Below are 21,414 nucleotides of genomic sequence, written 5' to 3'. Positions count from 1 at the left end.
TTGTGCTGGGCCACATTCAAAGCTGTCCTGGGCCGCCGCAGGCAGCCCACAGGCCCTGGGTTGGATAAGTTTGATAGTCTCTCTTCCTTTTCACTCCTTTTTCTCCTGTGAAGTCTTATAAAGGAAGAGACTAATATGGGTTCTCCAGAAAGTCATTCCTTGTGGGGTAAGGTGATAAACTCTACCTTGGAGAATGAGTCACACCTATTCTGTAAATGGTCATTGCTTGTAACCAATCCTCTCACTTTCTGTTCCTCTTTTTCTCAACTCCGGATTCCTAGTTCTAGATCTTCATTTTATTTTCTTTGTGGGTGACAACCTGGCTAAAAATACTGTACTCTTTTGGTTAGGTATCTACAAGTCCCAGGGAAAACAACCATGCATAGATATAAGCTCCAGTTCCAATTGCCATCCAAAACTATTAACATTTTAATCTGTATAACACAACTTGTTTCCATAACAAAACGCTATCCATTCATGTTCTCAAGCCCTCTTACTGTAAATTCTGCTTGTTCAAGCAAGTGATTTGAAGTTCTCTTGGAGACGACAGAACACTCCACGTAAATTAAATGCTGTTTTCCCCTAAGCTTTGTAGAATGCAGGAAGCCACTTTGTAGAATGCAGGAAGCCACTTTGGGTGGGCACCAAGGAAACCTGCTCCCAAGACAACCTTTATATGTTCCTTTCCTGACAGCTCAAGCTGTCCCATCCTTGGCTGTCCCATTTGGCCCATCCTTGGCCTTTAGTCAATTTTAAACCACTAGGAAAAACAAGGACCAAATCCTTGTATTTGTACAGCTGACATCTTTGCTGCTGAGAACCTTGTGTAATCTATCCTTGTGACAAGGATAGCCAGAAACTGTAATAGTTTAAAAACATATCTGACAAATGGTCTAACAGGCAGTCAAGAAACAGTTCAAAGCAAAGAATGAAGTAGGGCTGGCTGCTGCACCATGGAGTGAGCCCCTTCAGATGTTTTCCTTCCTTTGTTACTTGAAGACAGCATCTGGGGATAGAAGGCTGGGAATCTGGGGCAGGCGTGACAGGATGGTGTTTCGATCAAGGGAAAACACCTGGGTGAAACTAATTCATCATGGAAAACCACATCTGCTCTTTCAAATTAGAAAAACATACTGAAAGATGACTGACGGCAGTGTGGTATAGATTTTGCCAACAATTACACTGGGTTTGAACGGTAGTTGCCATGTGCCTGCTCAGTGACTTCGGATGGCGTCTTTAGTCTCTGAGCATCTCTGAGTTTCCTTTATTGCACAATAGATTAAATGAGATAATTTAGGTACAATGCCTAGCATTGTTCATGCGTTCACATATGTCACCACTTCTCACTTTCTGCCTTACTGATGCCAACCAGAGACAGGTGCTAGTGATAAACACTGTCTCTATGCAGATGTAGGAATACAACTTCTTATCATAACTAATTTCTAACAACAACAACAAAAACTCCAGGACTAATTCTGCAATTTAACAACTCAAATTCTATCTTTCAGCAAGGATGAAATGATTAACTTTTTCTTGACACTTTTCCTCCTGAGTCATTTCTTTGATCCAATATTTTAACAGCAGCTGAGTGACACAGCAGGATTCCATGGATCAGCCACCATCAACCACACAAAAGGCTAGGAATTATTTCAGATCAGGATGCTGCCAGAGCACAGCTCCCCAAATAAAACATTTTATAGTACAATTTTTGTTTTCAAAACTCCCTGACCAGCTCCCTTTCCTCTGCCAAGAGATGCCTGGATGTGACGGGATCCTCTTCCTACCCAAATCTGGAGCACTCTGTGATGGCACCAGGTAAAAGGTGATGCCCTGTTCAGGTTTCAGGCTGACACACCACACCTGCTGTCAAAACTACTTCACACCCTGGTGGGAAGAAGCTCCTCTCAATTCTCAGTAGTGCCCACTGCAATTATTACATGTGAGTAAATAATAAGTCACAGAAATACTGTGATGACTCACACATCAAAAAGAAAGCCCTAGTCTGGACTTACAGGCCAGGAAGCAATCTCCAGGGGAGAATCTGATCTTGCTAGCTAAAAAGAGCAGGTAGGAAGCATAAGCCCTGCAAATACTTTTCTAATTAAATGAAGTATGTTTTTCCCTTCCCTCTTCTCTTGCCCTGTCTTCCTTCTCTCCTGTCTTGACAGATGCTCTTAGACAATCTGGGTTACATTTGTCAGCCTGAAAACAGTGCTAAGATAAAAACAGACACAAAACAAGAGGTCCTACCAGTCAAGAGCAATCAGTGCTCAGAAGCAATAATTTTGCAAAACACAGTGAAGGCAGGACTACATTTCAAGTTTCTGACTTAAAATGTAACTGCACCCCAACTATTATTCAATTACACTTTATTGCAGAAAATAGACTTTGCATCCTGAAACCCAGATCTGTATTCCAATTCAGAAAGTAAAAGAAAAATAATAATGACCACAACAGCCAAATATAATCAGAAAATGTTGCAGAGTTCTCAGCACATAGATATCCCCCCTAACATCTCAAATATTAATTCCTCTAAAACCAACGCACCATTTGTCCTGAAGCACATAAAACGTTTTATGCTACACATTAAACTCATCGTCTCTAATGCCACCCTCCCTCCACTCCCAAACAAGAGCACTCCTTCCTGTGCTTTCAAGCTTGCTGGTCCTCCAAATTAGAGCCCCTGGAGTACATCCTCCAGTGCTCTACACTTCGAATCTGTTAAGATTTTACCTCACGAATGTCTTTTAAAATTTCTTTTCTTCTCTTCATTATCCTTGCTTTGCCTTGCTTTAGTTACTCAGCTTCCTCTCAGGTGACTATTGCAGCTCATGGCTCTCCATGCAGTCACACAGTTTACCTCTAAATAATGCATCTAATCATGCCAGTCCCCAGCCTAAAACTTCCCCCAATTCCCTGTTGCATTCAATTTGGCATTTAAGGCTCTTCACAGCCCACCATCTAGCTAATTCACCTCTCTAGCTCCATCTGGCACCAACCCGCGCCTAAGCTCCAGCCCACTGAGCTGATGAATGTTCCATGAATATACTCATAGCCTTCCATAATTTAATGTACACTTATTGTTCCTGAGATGCTCTCCTCACTCTCTAGAGTTAGTCTCCCCTCTCTGTGCTCTCAACACTTTGTCCTAACCTCTAATTTTGTACTTAGTTTACATTGCAATTACATATTGTATGGGAGTGAGCCTTATTTATCTCTGTATCACTGATGTCTATTACAGAGTTTGCTATTAGAAGAGAGAAAGACCCGCTAAAGGAAATTCTAAAGTACGTACTGCAGAAAGAAAGAAAAAAAAAAAACGATAGCAGATGAAAACCTCGAAATGGAAGAAAGTAACAATGAGAGAAGATATTGATAAACAGATGGGAAAAGAAAAACATTGTTTAAAACTATAAGAAAAATGTGTAATTTGTGGAGGAAAAATAGAAAAGCCAGAGAGATATGTCTTTGAATTTTGGAGCATATTCAAATAGAGATCTTTTTTTAAAGGATGCCTGTTAAAATAGCAGGAGCAGCTACTAAGGAAGCAGACAGACATAGAGCAAACAACCTCTAAACAGGCAGGGGGGACTTGGAGTGAGGAAGAAAGACTTATCAATTCAAAAGACAGCAAGATGGGTATGCGAAGGCAGACAGAGTAGTATAATGGATACTACAGACTCAGAAGCGGGGAGGTTGGGATGGGGGTGAGGGATGAAAAAATACCTGCTGAGTACAATGCACACTATTCAGGTGACAGTTACACTAAATCCAGACTGACTTCACCACTCTACAACTCATCCATGTAGCCAAAAATACCACTTGTACTCCTAAAGCTGTTGAAATAAAACAATCTTTAATCATAAAAATAATAATAATTTAAAAAAAACAAGAGACAGCAAGAAGAGAGGGGGAAAGAAATAGCGTTAATAAGCACCCCTATTACTCAGGAAATTACAAGCATTTTAGGAGCTCTGTGTCAGAAACTGAGAGCAGTGACCAAATATATATTTCTTATTATATCACACATGGCAATTAAGAGAAATAGACAAATCCATCACCAGAGGAAGAAACTGCAATACAACTCTCCAAGTAATTGATAGCTTCAGCAGATAAAAAAAGGTCAGTAAAAAGATTTCAATAGCATAATTAACTTTTAGATGTATAGAACATATATAGAATATTGAATACAATAATTAGTGAAATATTAACTCTGAAAACTGACTAAGCTATAAAGAAAACCTCAATAAATTGCAAAGGACTGATATACCAACATTCCCTTACAATGCAATATTAGAAATATATTTTTAAAAGATAACTAGAATGCACACATGTGAGATTTTATACATATATATATAATCTATACTGTATATATGTATCTATAATAGAATAGTATTCAGCTTTAAAAAAGAAAACTCTGAGGCCGGGAGCGGTGGCTCATGCCTGTAATCCCAGCACTTTGGGAGGCTGAGGCGGGCGGATCACGAGGTCAGGAGATTGAGACCACCTGGCTAACAAGGTGAAATCCCGTCTCTACTAAAAATACAAAAAATTAGCCAGGGGCAGTGGCAGGTGACTATAGTCCCAGCTACTCGGGAGGCTGAGGCAGGAGAATGGCGTGAACCTGGGAGGCAGAGTTTGCAGTGAGCCGAGATCGCGCCACTGCACTCCATCCTGGGCGATAGAATGGCATGAACCTGGGAGGCAGAGTTTGCAGTGAGCCAAGATCGCACCACTGCACTCCATCCTGGGTGATACAGTGAGACTCCGTCTAAAAAAAAAAAGGAAAAAAAAAGAAAACTCTGCCACTTGTGACAACATGGATGAACATGAACACGGAGGGCATTATGTTAAGTGAATAGGCCAGGCACAGAAAGACAAATGGCATATGATCTTCCTTACAGGCATACCACAGGGATGTTGCGGGTCCAGTTTCAGACTACCATAATAAAGTGAATATCACAATAAAGTGAGTCACACAGATTTTCTATTTCCCCAGTACCTATAAAAGTTATGTTTACATTACTGTAGTCTATTAAGTGTGCAATAACATGTCTAAAAAAAGTACATACCTTAATTAAAAATAATTTATTGCTAAAAATGCTAATGATCATCTGAGCCTTCAGTGAGTTGTAATCTTTTTGCTGGTAGAGGATCCTCGATGTTGATGACTGCTGACTGATCAGGGTGGTGGCTGAAGTTTGGGGTGGCTGCGGCAATTTCTTAAACAATAAAGTTTGCCACATTTTACCCACAGAACTTCTTTCAAAATTGGAGTCAATACTCTCAAACCCTGCTGCTGCTGCTGCTGCTGCTGCTGCTGCATCAACTAAGTTTATGTAATATTTTAAATCCTTTGTTGTCATTTCAATAATGTCCACAGCACCTTCACCAGGGTAGACTCCATCTCAAGAAACCACTTTCTTTGCTCATCCATAAGCAGCAACTCTTCATCCCCTCAAGTTTTATCATGAGATTGCAGAAATTCAGTCATATGTTCAGCCTCTACTTTTAATTCCAGTTTTCCTGCTATTTCCACTACATCTGCAGTGACTTCCTCCACTGAAGTCTTAAACCCTTCCAAGTCATCCATGAGGACTGGAATCAACTTCTTATAATCTCCTGTTAATGTTGATATTTTGACCTCTTCCCATAAATCACGAATGCTCTTAATGGCATCTAGAATGCTGAATCCTTTCCAGAAGGATTTCAATTTACTTTGCTCAGATCCATCAGAAGAATCACTATCTATGGCAATTACTGCCTTATGAAATGAATTTCTTAAATAATAAGACTTGAAAGTTGAAATTATTCCTTGACCCAAGAGCTGCAGAATGAATGTTGCATTAGCAGACATGAAAACAACAAGAATCTCCTTGTACATCCCCCTCAGAGCTTTTGGGTGACCATGTGTATTGTCAATGAGCAATAATATTTTGAAAGGAATCTTCTTTTTCTGAGCAGTGAGTCTCCACAGTGGGGTTAAGTCGTTCAGTAAACCATGCTATAAACAGATGTGTTGTCATCCAGGCTATGTTGTTCCATTTATAAAGCACAGGCAATAATAGTTTAGCATCATTCTTAAGGACCTTAGAACTTTTAGAATGGTACATGAGTATTGGCTTCAACTTAAAGTCATCAGCTGCATTAGCCCCTAACAAGAGAGTCACCCTGCCCTCTGAAGCACTGAAGCCAAGCATTAACTTCTATTCTCTAGCTATGAAAGTCCTAGATGGCATCTTCTTCCAACAGAAGCCTGTTTCATCTACATTGAAAATTTGTTGTTTAGTGTTTAATGATCTTAGCTAGATCTTCTGGATAACTTGCTGCAGCTTCTCCATGAGCACTTGCTGCATCACTTGGTACTTTGCTGTTATGGAGATGGCTTCTTTCCTCTTACCTAATGAACCAACCTCTGCTAGCTTTCCATTTTTCTTCTGCAGCTTCTTCACCTCTCTCAGCCTTCAGACAGTTGAAAAGAGTTAGTACCTTACTCTGGATTAGGCTTTGGCTTAAGGGAATGTTGTGACTGATTTAATCTTCTCTCTATATATTATCTATCTATCTATCTTCTATATATTCTCACTCTCTCTATATATATCTGGACCACTAAAACTTTCTCCCTATCAGCAGTAAGGCTGTTTTGCTTTCTTATCATTCGTGTGTTAACTGGAGTAGGACTTTTAATTTCCTTCAAGAACTTTTGCTTTGCATTCCTAACTTGTCTCGCTGATGCAAGAGGCCTAGCTTTTGTTTTGGCCTTTAGGCTTTCAACAAGGCTTCCTACATTTAGAGGCCATTTTAGGGTTATTAATTGGTCGAATTTAATATTGTTGTGTCTCAGGGAATAGGGAGGCCCAATGAGAGGGACAGAAGTAGAACAGTTGGTTGGTGGCATAGTCAGAACACACATCACACTTATCAATTTGCTGTCTTATATGGGCATGATTCACAGTGCCCTAAAACAATTATAGTAGTAACATCAAAGTTCACTGATCACCATACTAGATATAATAAAATTTAAAAGTTTGAAATATTGTATTACCAAAATGTGACACAGACACATGAATTAAACACATGCTGTTGGAAATATGGTGTTGATAGACTCGCTCAATGCAGGGTTGCCATAAACCTTCAATTTATAAAAATTGCAAAACACAATAAAGTGAAGCATAATAAAATAAGGTGTGCATGTACTAAGTTTGTAAACGTTGAGAAATGTGTCTTGAATAATAATTTCATCTCCAAAAGAGGAGGCAGCAGCTGCTGTAAAATGCTGAAACAACCCCTTCAGGAAACATTCAATCTTAAGTGTAATTGCCTTCCCTTTTTAGTTTTAAACAGAAAAGTTTCTATACAAAGCTGTTTACATAAATATTCAGCTGTTTACCTCTGCACACAAGGTAGAAAAGCAGAAACCTGATGACAATTCACGAACACTAAACGGACACCAGCTCAAAAATGATGAAAAATTTAGGGAAAGACTCAACCATCTACCACATTAGCCTAATCCATTGGTATTTCATAAGTAATTTTTTAACAGTAGATAGAGTGTCATAAATTTTCAGATAATTTTCTTGAAAAGTATAAGTTATGTCAGTTAAATTACAATGGATAGATTATATTCCATTTTAATGCCAATATGCTCCCTTGGTCTGAAGAGAAAGCATCTGGTTTGGGCACCAGCACATTACCTGCAATCTCGTTTATCTGTGTAGCAGTCTATATTTTCCAATAGTGGCCACTGCAAGATTGTGAGAAACTTTTCACTTCCCTATCAAGAGATGGAATCTATTTCTACTCCCATGGAACCTAAGTGGCCTTTGTAACTGCTTCAGTTTAATAGAACATAGTGGAGTGATGCTGTCTGATTTCCTAAGGTAGATCATGAAAGGTTCCTGCTTTTTTTTCTCTTGGGTCATGTGCTGAGCAGTGAACTAGTACAGAAGTCTGTCTACCCTGAAGCTATCATGCTGGAGAGACCACAAACAGAGATGCCTGAGGAGCCCAGCTGTCCGTCTTTCCAGCTAGGCTCCAGACATGTAAGTGGGCTAGCTTCAGATGATTCTAACCCCCAGCCTTTAGGCCAACCCAGCTGATGCTGAGGCGAGCAGAGATGAGTTGTCCCTGCTGAGCCCTGGCCAGATTGCAGATTCATGAGTCAAATACACATGGTTGTTGCTGACATTAAGTTTTGGAGTGGTTTGTTATGCAGCACCAATTAACTGGAACAGGAGGGACACTGAATGCAAATGTCATTCCTTCATCTACCCAAAGGATAAAAAACAGAACCACAAGCCCAAACAACAGGATTTCTTAAAAACCAAAATGATAGCACTGTATTTTACCCAAAAAGTGCAAGCACCACTTCTGAAAGTTAAATTTGACTTAGGATTCACACACCTTTTGCCACTCACCAACAATGCCGATTAGTGGATATGTATGTAAATGTATTATTTGCAAAAAAATCCTTTAATATTTTTGCTTTTAGTCTTCAAAAGATCGCTGATGCAGGTTAACAGCCTCTGCTTGTTAACAAAATTTACTCAATTACCGTATCCACCTTTCATTTTAGGCTGTAATTTATGTTGGTGCTGACAGAGTGATATCAGGTGTCCTCAAAACCAGTGGAAACAAAATGAAATCACCGGGCTCTACATATTATCTGCTATTGACTATTAGTGGAAAGTAATCAGATTTTAGAGCTAAGTAAAATCCCTGATAACTTACTGTGTAGCCCTAGACAAGCTACACAACTTTTATTGATCTGTAATATGGAAATAATGCCTATATATTCACAGGGTGGTTACAGAATTAAATGAGCCACTATATATAAAATACTTAGCATGCCTGGTATATAATAGACAATCAACAAGTTTCCTTTCCTTGGCACTCTTGGCCTTTTTCATTGAATGAAAGGCTAAAGGAGAATGAAAGTCCCTAGGTTTGCCCCAGCTAAAAGAAGCCTTCCCAAGAAAGTCAGGCTCTGCCTCCTGTCCGTGAGTGATGCTCCAACACTTGAAAGTTGGCCTCCAACCAGAGCAGCTACTGGGGCCCTCTCTGGGTTTATGGTAGTTATTGTTTTAATGGAAAATATTTGAGCAAATTTAACTCTGCATCCCAGCTACTGCTTTTTCTTTTGTTACCATGCATTTTCACCAGCAAAGAACTAATTTAGTGTTTCGTTTATTTTTTTTGGCGGGGGTGTGAGTGCAGAGTCTTGCTTTGTCACCCAGGCTGGAGTGCAGTGGTACGATCTCGATGCTCACTGCAGCCCCTGTCTCCCAGATTGAAGCAATTCTTGTGCCTCAGCCTCCTGAATAGCCGGGATTACAGGTGCACAACAGTACACCCAATTAATTTTTGTATTTTTGGTAGATGGGGTTTCACCATGTTGGCCAGGCTGTTCTCGAACTCCTGGCCTCAAGTGACCCACCCACCTCAGCCTCTCAAAGTGCTGGAATTACAGGCGTGAGCCACTGTGCCCAGCCTGTTTTGTTTTAAATAGGAGGTTATTGGGGACTTTATGCCAGAGAGGTATCTGACCTGAATTACTGGCCGGCTATATTAAGGAGGCAAAAAATTAACAGGTAACCTATGAATTTTAGGTGTTTGGCCAACAACCTCAATATATGAGCAGACAAAATGACATTATGGGAAGAACAGAGAATCAGCTATCCATCTGGGTATTGTTACTTGGTTCAAGCTTAACCTCTAAGAGAACAATGAAGTTTCCTGAAGTAGACAGAGCATGACGGAGAACCAGAGACCAGCCTCACACTTGCTGTGGGATCTTAGGAAGTAATTTTGCAGGCCTTTGTTTCTTCACCCAAGAAACCATGGGATTAGAGTAGATGATCAAACTATGTGATGACCAAAAGGCCTTAAGATCATCTAGTCTAATGTTCTCACTTGACAGGTGAGAAGTGAGGCCAAGAACAATTCAATGGCTTTCTTGATGTCACAGTCCTTGCAGCCAAGAGACTTGGGACTGGCATCCAGTCCCAATAAAGGCAATAAAGATCCTCTTTATTTTACAGGCAATAAAGTTCCTCTTTATTTTACAGGCAATAAAGATCCTCTTTCCACGAAGCCTTAGCTGTCTCTAAAATGATTTGATTCTGATGGTAATGAGGAAGGAGCACAATACGCATTTCTATTCAGGTTAATTTAAAATGATTCGACAGGTCAAATATTTATTTCCTAATTTCCAAGCTAACTTTCTTGCTAAGGGAGGACTTGGAATTGTCTTGAACAAGGGCCCATTCTAAGGTCATCATTCTCCAGACCTGAAAAAGCAATATAAGTGCTTTTCACTTGATATATTCAAAACAGAGTGGATGAATTTTATCAGTGATGTCCCTTGCAAGTGCCAGGTACCCAACAGAAAATGACAGACTTCTGTGCTCTTTAACCTATGAGTGATAGAGTTACTGTTATACTATGTACCAGCCAAGTTTCAGACCCAAGCAAGGTGTGGGGCAAAACTTCTGGCAAGGCTAAGTCTTTATCCATCCACCTGATATTTCTTAATTCTTCCTCTCTAGGGAACAGATAAGTTCTTTAAGGTTCACAGGTCTGATTCACCACAGATGATTATATTCAAGAATCCTGATTTGCCCAAAGCAAGATACCTACCTAGGTGAACAGGAAGTAAAGTTTCTCGGCCCAGCCACTCTAGAAATCTGGAGCAAGGGGCAAAGGAAATGTTTCTTATTCAAATTAACATAAATCAACAACATTGACCTTGATATACATGATCTTAATTAAGAACTAAACTGGAATTTAAACATTTGAATGCTACACTAAGGTATCATAGAAATTAAGGCCAAATGTGGAAACTGAAACAATGAGAAAGATAAAGGGGGCCTATAACCAGGAAATACACTGACACAATGGAAATGAGCCAGCCTGGAGTGGAGGACAAGAGGAGCCTGAGGGAGGCAGACTGTCAAGGTTGGCATGATTTTATCTGCTGGGGAGACAATGAGGGGTGTATCTAGGAACAAGGGTGGAGATAGTGTGGTTTACCAGACAGATAACTCCTTGCCAGGTTATAGCCTGCATGGAAACTTCCTTTTAAGAACATCAACTCTTTGTCTGTGGTTCCACACTTACGAAATGAGATTCTCTTCCCATCCGAGTTCTCACACAGGTCTTCCAATCTGAGACATGTGGAAGTGAAGGAAAAGGCTAGAGAAAGCAGTCCTTTCTGTGCTGTCCAACATGGCAGCCACTCCACAGGTGGTTACTGAGTGCTTAAAACGTGGCTAGTGTGAATAAGAAACCAAATTTTATTTTAAATTTTATTTAATTTTATTAAAGTTAAATTTAAATTTAGAAATGGACACTGATTCAGTTACTGGACAACTGATACGCATGTTTGGAATGACTTGGATATGTGAATCTACTTTTCCTACTGTAAGTTTTAATCTAAGTACAGATCAAGTATTGTCCATGAAACTTCAGTGTCCCAATTGAGATGTGCTGTAAGTGTAAAAATATGCTTACAGCACATCTCAATAGGACTTTCAAGACTTTGTATTTTAAAAATGCAAAATATCTCATTAATAGTTATATTAATTACAGTCAGCCCTCCATATCCATGGGTTCTACATATGCAACTGCCCAGTAAAAATATTTTTAAATACAACAAAAAATAATACAGATAATACAACACAACAATTATTTACATAGTATTTACATTGTATTAGGTATTTTAAGTAATCTAAAGATGATTTAAAATATATGGGAGGATGTGTACAGGTTATATACAAATACTTCATTTTATATAAGGGACTTGGGCATCCACAGATTTTGGTATCTGTGGGGAGTCCTGGAAACCAATCCTCCATGGATACCAAGGGACAACTGTACATGTTGAAATAATATCTTGAATATATTAAGCAACATAAAATATACTGTTAAAATTAATTTCATGTTTCCTTTTATTTTTTAATGTGGCCACTAGAAAATTTAAAATTATATATAAAGCTCATACTTGACGTTTATATTACATTTTTATTAGACAATGCTAGTCTAGATTCTGGAGGGTCTAGATAAGACCACCACTTTCTTTTTTTCTTTTTTTTTTTTTTGGGGGGGGGGGCGGGGGGACAAAGTCTCACTCTGTTGCCCAGGCTGGAGTGCAGTGGCGCTATCTCGGCTTACTGCAACCTCCGCCTCCCAAGTTCAAATGATTCTCCTGCCTCAGCCTCCTGAGTAGCTGGTACTACAGGTGCCCGCCACCATGCCTGGCTAATTTTTGTATTTTTTTAGTAGAGATGGGGTTTAACCACATTGGTCAGGCTGGTCTCAAACTCCTGACCTCATGATCCGCCCACTTTAGCCTCCCAAAGTGCTGGGATTACAGGCATGAGCCACTGCACCTGGTCAGAACATCACTTTTTTAAAAAAAAAGATTATAGTAGTATATACTTGGGCTTCTTTGTCAAAATCACACTAGGGTTCACCATGTGAAAAGCCCAAGGATAGTCTTTCTTATTAGATTATACTCTCCCAGTAAATTAAAATTTGGCATTTGGCTTACAAATTTGCCTCAGATTAGTTAATTGATGTCAGTCAGCCAGCATACGGTCAACTGTAAAGTAAAAATGACATTGGTGTTCCAGATCAAAGTAACTGATAGAGGGAAACAGCCCTGAAACAAAACAGTGACTATAATTCAAATATTTGAGACTAAACATCACATCCCTTTAGTCTTCTTTTACATGACCACAAAAAGAAACCACATAAAAAGGAAACAGCAATATATAATCCCAACATATACATTCTGAAGAAGATACTATTTTAAATACCCTCTGAACATGAATCAAATATATGGCAAATGATAAATTTATATATACACTTCATATGCACAAGTAAAACTTTATCCATTAAAGAAAGGTTTCCTTAAGATTGTGATCTGAAAGAAAACATTTGTTCTAAACCATATTGACTGACTGATAATTAAGCCTGTCATTATCATAGCATGTACCCTAGGATCTGATACTACCCCCACCCACCCCCCAAATTGTATTCAAATGAGAACAGCATCCATGCTGAGATAAGGGGATAGCTATATCACCTCTTATTTTCGGAGCTGGATAATCAATTAATCAGGGAGGTTAAATAGCACATTCGAGGTTCAACATTTGCTAAAAGCCACTTATTTCCACTCAGACCCTCAGCTGTCATTCTGGAAGCTGCCACCAGACGCACAGGGTGCTTGTTCATGCGGCAGTAAAGCCCACATCAGAGGGTCTCTTCAAGGTCCAAGGTTTCGTACAACTTGGTCAACTGTGCTTTTTTCCCCTATAAATCAGAACTTGATAAAAACTATAATTCATGAACAGATATTTAATTACTACCTTAAGAGCTAAAATAAAGACATAATCTGACATAATATTCACATAAATACAAAATACCTACCTTCAAATTAAGTATCTCTTCCCACTAAATTGCCCTATTTTAAATCTCCATCTAATTCATTTCAGAGTCTAGTTGGAATTCTCCCTGAGTTAATTTGAGATTGTCAATTCTCCAACAAGTCTCAGATCTTCAGAGTAGCATAAGAGCTCTCCATATAATTTTCCTGAGTTAATCTGCTCTTTATTTTCCCCACATGTTTAGCTTCTCGTGGCATCTAGGGTCTCATCTGCTCCCGCCTCTGCATGGCTTGCCTCCGCTCTACTGCCCACTCTGGGTTCCCATTCCTGAGCAGAAAGAACCGTAGATGCTGCCGTCTTGCTCTCCTCACTCTGTGGTCTTGTTCCAATCAGGGAAACATTCCTATGGCAACCAACACACACCACCATCTCACTCCCCTTCTCTGAAAGTTCCCTATTTGCCTGGCAGACATTTGGCAAGGACGCTGAATTGCTTTAACTTGCCTAGCAACTACTAGCCTGTTCCAGCCCCTCTAAAAGGGGTTGGCTTTTTGTCGCTTATCTTTTAAAACACACTCAGGGGCTGGCTGGCTGGCTGTGGAAAGGGCAGCTGCCAAGTCAGCCTCATTGGACACTGGCCTGGAACACACACGGCAGTTGGGCAAACTGGAGCCTCTTCTTGCCCCAGGGTGAAAAAATGTCCACAGGCTTGAGGCAATGGCATGAACAGACAGCTCTGAGGGTCTCACCCTGGGCTAACTCCAGCGGAATTTTAATTCTCAGAGAACCTCAAATCTCCTTCACCTTCAGCTACAAGAAAAGTAAAATTATCAATAGCTGCCTCCACTCAGAAAATCAGGTTTATCCCATTTTGCCATGTACGTCAGACCTTTTGGTTTTTATTTAACAGGCTGGAAACCAGCTGTTTTAACTTACAGATTGTAGTTTCTTCATTTCGGTTATTTTGGTATCAGGAAACAACACGGTCCCAAATGACTGATGCTGCTTTCCATATTTTTTTCCCCTCAGTGAATTCTAAAGAATACTTGAAGTATCTATAATCTAATCTGGGTACCCTAAGATGAAATACTTCTTCTAATAATCCATATAGGTGGAGAAGCTTGAACAATGAATAAACAGTTTATTGAGCTCTTGGCTTGCTCTACTGATAGGATTCCATGCTTGCCTGGTGCCCTTTCAGAACAGAAGCCAACAGTGGGTGCTTTCTCCTAAAAGCAACCAGTGAGATAATCAAGTCAGGTCCTGGAGAAAAACTAAAGCTACTAGATAGGCATTTCTACTCCTACCTGCAGCCAACTTTCTTCCAAAATGAAAGCAAGGCCACTATTGCAGAAGCAGAGAGTTGCCAATTTAGGCCGACAACAGAACTGAAAGTTGACATGGGTGGACACTATCTTTTATAGACAACATTTCCTGCTGGTAGGGTGCAAAAGACCCACTTTTCTAGCTTTGCAACCTTTGAATTTCTTCAAAAAAGAGGCTTCTTATTCACTTCCATGGCTCTTCAAGAACAACGACATTTTTTTATTGCCATTTCCTATTTCAGTGATGACACACAGTGAGTGCTCAGTAAGCATTTGCTGAAATGAACCTCAAATACAGCAGCAACAGAACGTCAAAATAAGATACTATTTTCACTTATTGTATTTACAAACTAAAATTTTTGTCATATTTAGTGTTGACAAGGGTGTGGAGAAACACGACATTCTTCTACACTGTTGATGGAAGTATAAATTAGGGCAGCCATTTTGGAGGACAATTTGCCAATATTTAGTGATGCTAAAAATGGACACCCTCTTTTACCAGTAATTCCCTTGCCTTGAATGTATCCTACAAATATACTTACAAAAATGCAAAAAGATATATACAAAAATATTTATTGCAGTATTGTTTGCAACAAGATAAAACTGGAAAAACGTAAATGTTGATAAACAGAAGGTAAGCTAAATTATGGCAAACCAATGCAATGGAATACAATATAGCCATTAAAAATGAAATGGATTTATACATACTGATATGAACAGATGTCTAAGGTATATCGCTAACATATCCACAACGGAATCCATATATGTATCCGTACATACACATGTAAGCACAGATGTGTGTTACATGTATATAGGTATTTATGTATACGTGTATGTGTGCTTGTATACAAACAGAACATTAGGTCATTTCTGGTAGAATTTGCAGAGACTTAACAGTGGTTACCTTTAAGGAATGATATTTAGGATTGAGACAATAGGAAGGAAAACTTTTATTTCCACCTTATAGCATCTTAAAATGTTGACCAATTTTTTTTTTTTTTTTTTTCTTTTTTTGAGATGGAGTCTTGCTCTGTCGCCCAGGCTGGAGTACAGTGGTGTGATCTCAGCTCACCGCAAGCTCTGCCTCCCGGGTTCAGGCCATTCTCCTGTCTCAGCCTCCCGAGTAGCTGGGACTACAGGCACCTGCAACCACGCCTGGCTAATTTTTTGTATTTTTAGTAGAGACGGGGTTTCACCGTGTTAGCCAGGACGGTCTCGATCTCCTGACCTCGATCCGTCCATCTCAGCCTCCCAAAGTGCTGGGATTACAGGCGTGAGCCACCGTGCCTGGCCAATGTTGACCGATTTTTAAAACAAGGAATATTCTACTCATATTTTAAAAACATGTTAATAATTCATAATTGCCTTTGTATTATTAGATTTTCCAAAAAATATAAAGATAGGTTATTTTTACCATTCAGGTATCCCTGCGTAACTAATACAGGGGTCTTTAAAACCATCCACAGCTCTAGCAGCAAGCAAGAAACTACAGAAATGAAAACAGCAGGTCACACAAATTGTTTATGAAGTTTATACTTTAAATGTGTTAGACATTAGTACCTCAAAAACTTTATTAAAAATTAGAAATCACATTAGGACTACATAAATCAAGATTAAAAATTGTGCAAATCCAAATACACATTGAATTATACAATAAGCCCAAAAACATATTCCTAATGCTTGAGTCATCTTTTTTTTTTGGAGGTAGAGGGAAAAGAGAAGTAACTCCTGCTGCTAAATTAGAAATCATAAGCCCCAGCACTGTACATATACAACAAGAATTAAAAAACTGGATCCAAGAATTCTAACTGATGTTTACTCAAAGAAAAATACAGAAAGCTGCAAATGTGTCTTTTCAGGGGCTGATTTAACCTACAGAGAGGGACAACTGAAGAGAAACTTCTCTTCTTCACTGGCAACTCAATAACAAGAACATGGAAACCATGGTATAACATTTTTCTCAGCTTACAAAGGTTAGAAAGAACACTCCATTAAAAAAATAGAGCATTGCCTTTCATTTCCACATATCCCCAGCTTCCCAAATATTCCTCCTACTTTTTTCTTACAAACTCGAGAGAAAAAATTTCCCTTGGTACTCATTATAAAACCCCAGAATGCTCTTGACATTGCCATTTTAACTGTCTATTGTTCTCCTAACTCCAGGAAATCTCTGAAAGCCAGACATAATGACTGTTGTGACGGTTTTCAGTAACAAGAAGTGAAGTTTCCTGTCAAAAGAAGTGCTCTCTCCATTTTCATCATATGTAAAACAAGATGCTTACATGAGCACCTTCATAGACAGATGAGCTTCTTTGAGACCCTGAAAATGTACTACAAAGGATGAAAGAACGAATCAAAAAGACAGATAAATGTGTGGGAGTTTTTCCCTTTTAGCTATAGCAAACTGTGATTTATTTCCCAATTAGTACTGATTCTTTTGTCAGAGACTTGGCTTTTTGCTCCAGAGCTGTCAAGAGCATATTCTAGATATTGATTCAACACAGGAGCAAAAAATAAATTAGGAGTTGGTGTTTATTTGGAATACTCTAGATCCTAGACTAAATGGACTGGCTATGAAACATGTTCTATGATAACACTCCTCCATTAATTGCTTCAGGTCCCCATGATTCCAAATCTCCCATTCAGATTGAGAGGCCCCCATCTTTAGTACAGATCTACTGGCCAGACCAGCAAAAGAAAGACAGCTTGTTTCTGAGGGAAGAGTCCAAGATCAGGATTCAGAAGTCCTGGGTTCAAGTGCTATACAGTCCTTAACCTGCAGAGCTGCTGAAAGCAGAGACTCACCTTCATCTGTCTCACTTCTTCTATGTGAGCAAATGGGAAGGGATGTATCAGATCAAATGAGATAACATATCGACACAGTTCACAAATATGGGATGCCAAAAAGGCCTTACCGTTAACAAGAGCAAGAGTCTGCCTTTTTGAAATTGTGTTACACAAATATATCCTTGTGTGACTCAGTTTTCTTACCTGTAAAATGGGAATAATAAAAACACTCATTTCATAGATGCTCTTAGATGCATGCATCCATGCTTTTTATCATTTGCTCTATCTGTGCTATCTATGCTAGGCACTCTTCTAAGAGCATATGTTAGCTCTTCTAAGAGTGCCTAGCATAGATAAATAACAAAAATATTAGCTGTTACCTTTGGTACAAAGGTACTTTATTTACTTAGAAGTGTAGATCCATAGTACCGCAGATATTCAAAATGTGACAGAAGTATAACAAAGTGAAAAATTAGACACAAACATAAAGAGAGATGAGCTATGCCCAGAGCATCTGCTTTGTTGTAATAGTGGTCTAGTTAGGCATAAAGCAATAACCATAGGAGGATGGCTGGGAAAGGATTTGAACCAGGCACACAGCAACTCAAAGTACAGTAAGAGGCAAAGACTGTAGAGTGTATCAATCTCACTTTTAAAGGTTAAGGGGCTTGAACGCTAAATGTGAAATGTACAGAGGCATAGACTTCCTCTGACCTCTAGGTCTGGCTGATCCATAGTAGATGTCCCTCAAAATATTTGAAAAATGAGTGAATAGATGGGTTGAACACACTGCTTTCAATACAATCTTCTTGCAGAGTTCCTATTATAATACAGACTGCTTGATATTAAAAGGTGTCTACACAAAAGACAAACGAAAACCCAAAAGATGTGCACTCATGCCTTAATTCATTAAATACTTAGTATTCACTGTATCTCAAGCATGGTACAGAAGTTGTTTTATGAATAAAGTCTAGTTTATGCAATTACAGAAATCTAAAGTTTTTAGAAGAAGAAGTTGGTCTCTATCTTGGGCTGGAATCTAGTCATAGTGGAAATAACTAATTACATTCCTCCCTAGTTGGTTTCTTACAGGCAGCTCTTCTCTAAGTCCAAGCCTTAGTGATGCTATTTATGTCACGACACTTTAATCTTAAGAAACTAAAGGAAAATAGAAAATCTTTTTCAAAAGAATGTAATTGTACCAGATGATATGCAAGAGATTTGGGGGCATGTAATTAATTACAATAATGCCTTACAACAAATTTATACTGATGGAAGGAAGATGTGTGACAATATTGAATTATGGGCAAGTTTTTAAAAATGGAGTTTTATTAGAGTTCAAATTAAATGCTAATAAAACATCACCAAGAAGAAATCCTCCTAGGACTACTTTAATGACTAGAATCACTCATAATCAGTAGATAGTTAGGATGCAAATAGATGCAAGTAAGGCATTTGAAAATGGCCCTTCCTCTCAAGCAGGCTAAATGTTTCCTAGCAAACTTATTTACACTATTCATTTGCTCTGTGGGTCCTTTCTTCATAGATAAAACAAAGTAAACTTCAGACTTACCCTGGAGAAATTATTAAGAACTCTGAATTAATGAGGTACAAATGAACGTCATTATTGAAGAGAGAATCAGGGTTCTGTCAGATGACTGCAGCCAACTACATCTGGATTTATTTTTAAATGAGTGTTTATACTCCACCATCCAAGTTCTCATGAGAGGCTCTGTCTTTGCATACAAAGCAGGAAAAAAACTGCTGAATGAAGTCAGTGTGCTGAATGGAACTGGAGAGTGGGTGGAGGGGAGTGCCTACTCTTTTTTTCCCTCTTTTTTTTTTTCAGCTGTTACTTTTTTTTCTCCTCCTATCTGGTATTCTTTGATACACTCTGACAGCTTGTTCAAACTGAGGAGCCTAAGAAGGATCCACCTGACAACCTAGACTCAGGAAAAGCACATGTGAAAATGCCGTTTCCAGCCACTGTACGATCATCGGGCCTCGGAGAATGGTGCTAGTACGTTTCCAAAGTACTTCGGAGGCTACAAAAAAAATGTTAACAAACATTACCTCATTTGATACAACCACCTGTGGCATAGGAAAGGCAGGTGTCTTCATTTTACAGGTAAGAGAGGTTAATGATGTGATCAAGTCTGTGCTATTAGAAAAAGCCCAGCATCAAGGCCAACCTTCTTACTATTGGTCTGTGGTGAAGTCCCCACACTACACTGCCTAAGTAAATAATCTTATGTCTTTTTACACACCCCCTACGGTAAACTGAAACACCCTGGCATCTGATTCACTTATGTCTGTGGGAAGCCAAGCCCTGGGTAGGAGAACCACCAGTGGTTCAGCCCGCAGCCTCATTGTAATTTCACAAAGGACTTAGTAGCTTCTGGGACAGTGATTTTTCAGGTGTCAAGTGCAGTTTTAAATGCATCTGCTTCTCCACTGGGCAAAAACACAATCTGGTAACAATACCCAAGGCAAATCACCTGTACTAAATTTTTATTTCTCAGTAAATTTGAGATGTTCACTGGGGGCAGATGTGGCTAGGCTTGTAAGGATAAATGAGAGGCAACTGAAGAGTATTTTGCAAACACAAAACTTAAGACAAATGCTTAAACTACCTCCAAAACTTTGGATGTTATCTTTCCCTTCTTCTTGGAAAGAATAATTCCATAAGTAATGCATTAACATGAAGTAGATTATTTTTTCAATGAACACATGGCAAAAATCTGATAAGACTATTAATATCAGTTTAGGTTTGGGGAAATCTCAGGACTGGAAAATCTTAAGATGATTTTAAGACTATTACCACTGAGTAGTTTCCACACCTGGATGGGCATAAAAATCCCAAAGGAGGGCCCCAGAAACCAGACAACCTACAGTAAGTACTCTGCCAGTCCCCAGAAGTCAGAGAACCTAGCGTAAGTACTTTACCAACTCCTAGAAATCAGAGAACCTAGAGTTAGTACTCTACCAACTCCCCAAAACCAGACAACCTAATAGAATGAGTACTCAGAAGCCATGCTATTCCTCCCCCAGAAAGACCTCATAATAGATTCTAAAGAAGGACAGTTTTAAAACAGCTTCCCCCCTTCTCTGGACACCTACAGAATTTTGTGGATTGTAGAGTTGCAAATCTTACCCAGGTGCTGATTACTCCAAAAAGCAATTGGAACTGTTCAAGAGAAACAGCAGCCAGCAATGGGGGCTTCACAGACATTTTGAGCATAGTGACTGACACCTCTGATTTTTTTTTCAAACCCGGTGCACCCAATCAAACCCCAAAAATCTTCATTTAACATTTATTGTGTGCAAGACATTGGTGGCTCCTGTCTTCTTACTTTGTATTTAGAGTAAAACATGACAACTTTGCCACAAGCAAACAAACAGAGACACACACCTCACACCTTAGCAGAAGTGAACCTGTTGAGAAGGCTATCATGAGGAAGAACCTGCCAGGTCAGCAGTGATTACCATGGCAACAACAGTCAATGGCACTCTAATTTTCAGCTCCTAATGCAATGATCTGAGGTTTGAGTCTCCCTTGGGAGGTTTCTGTTGGCTTTTATAAGAAGCCTAGATAGACTTGTTGTCTTCCATTGGGCAGTTCTGGCAGAAAGGAATGTACTCTTTATTAAGGGTTGTTCACAGTCCAGATACAAAACAGAGAATAAAGATTCTGAACTCTATTACTCGCTGATTGACTTGCTTTTGAGCAGTCATCAGAAACTGTTCAGCTCTAGCCTATTAAAAGCCACTAGATCACTCACATGGGATGGTTTCCTGGTACATTAGATCAAGTTTCAACCTCACTTGTTCCATTGAGGACTAATATTTGTTTGATGCTGTATATTCTATTTTTAGAGTAAACTATCAGCCTATGAAATGGTCTGAATACACCA

General features: G+C 39.2%; 1 protein-coding gene across 9 annotated transcripts in view; it reads right to left on the bottom strand.

The window, feature by feature from the left end:
* TMEM108 (transmembrane protein 108) overlaps positions 1–21,414 on the bottom strand; it is a 363,451-nt gene that overhangs the window by 256,930 nt on the left and 85,107 nt on the right. For 2 of the 9 annotated variants that reach the window (XM_055380902.2, XM_055380904.2), the window contains exon 1: positions 498–584. The exons of 5 other annotated variants lie outside the window; for them this stretch is intronic. The gene's annotated coding sequence lies outside the window, so the exon portion shown is untranslated. Of the gene's footprint in view, positions 1–497; positions 585–13,431; positions 14,174–21,414 lie in introns of those variants that run through there. 2 more of the 9 variants (XM_055380906.2, XM_055380899.2) reach the window with 2 other exon arrangements.

This window comes from Gorilla gorilla, chromosome 2 (genome assembly GCF_029281585.2).
Source record: "Gorilla gorilla gorilla isolate KB3781 chromosome 2, NHGRI_mGorGor1-v2.1_pri, whole genome shotgun sequence".
NCBI classification, from domain to species: Eukaryota; Metazoa; Chordata; class Mammalia; order Primates; family Hominidae; genus Gorilla; species Gorilla gorilla.
This window is presented reverse-complemented; position numbering and strand designations above follow the sequence as displayed.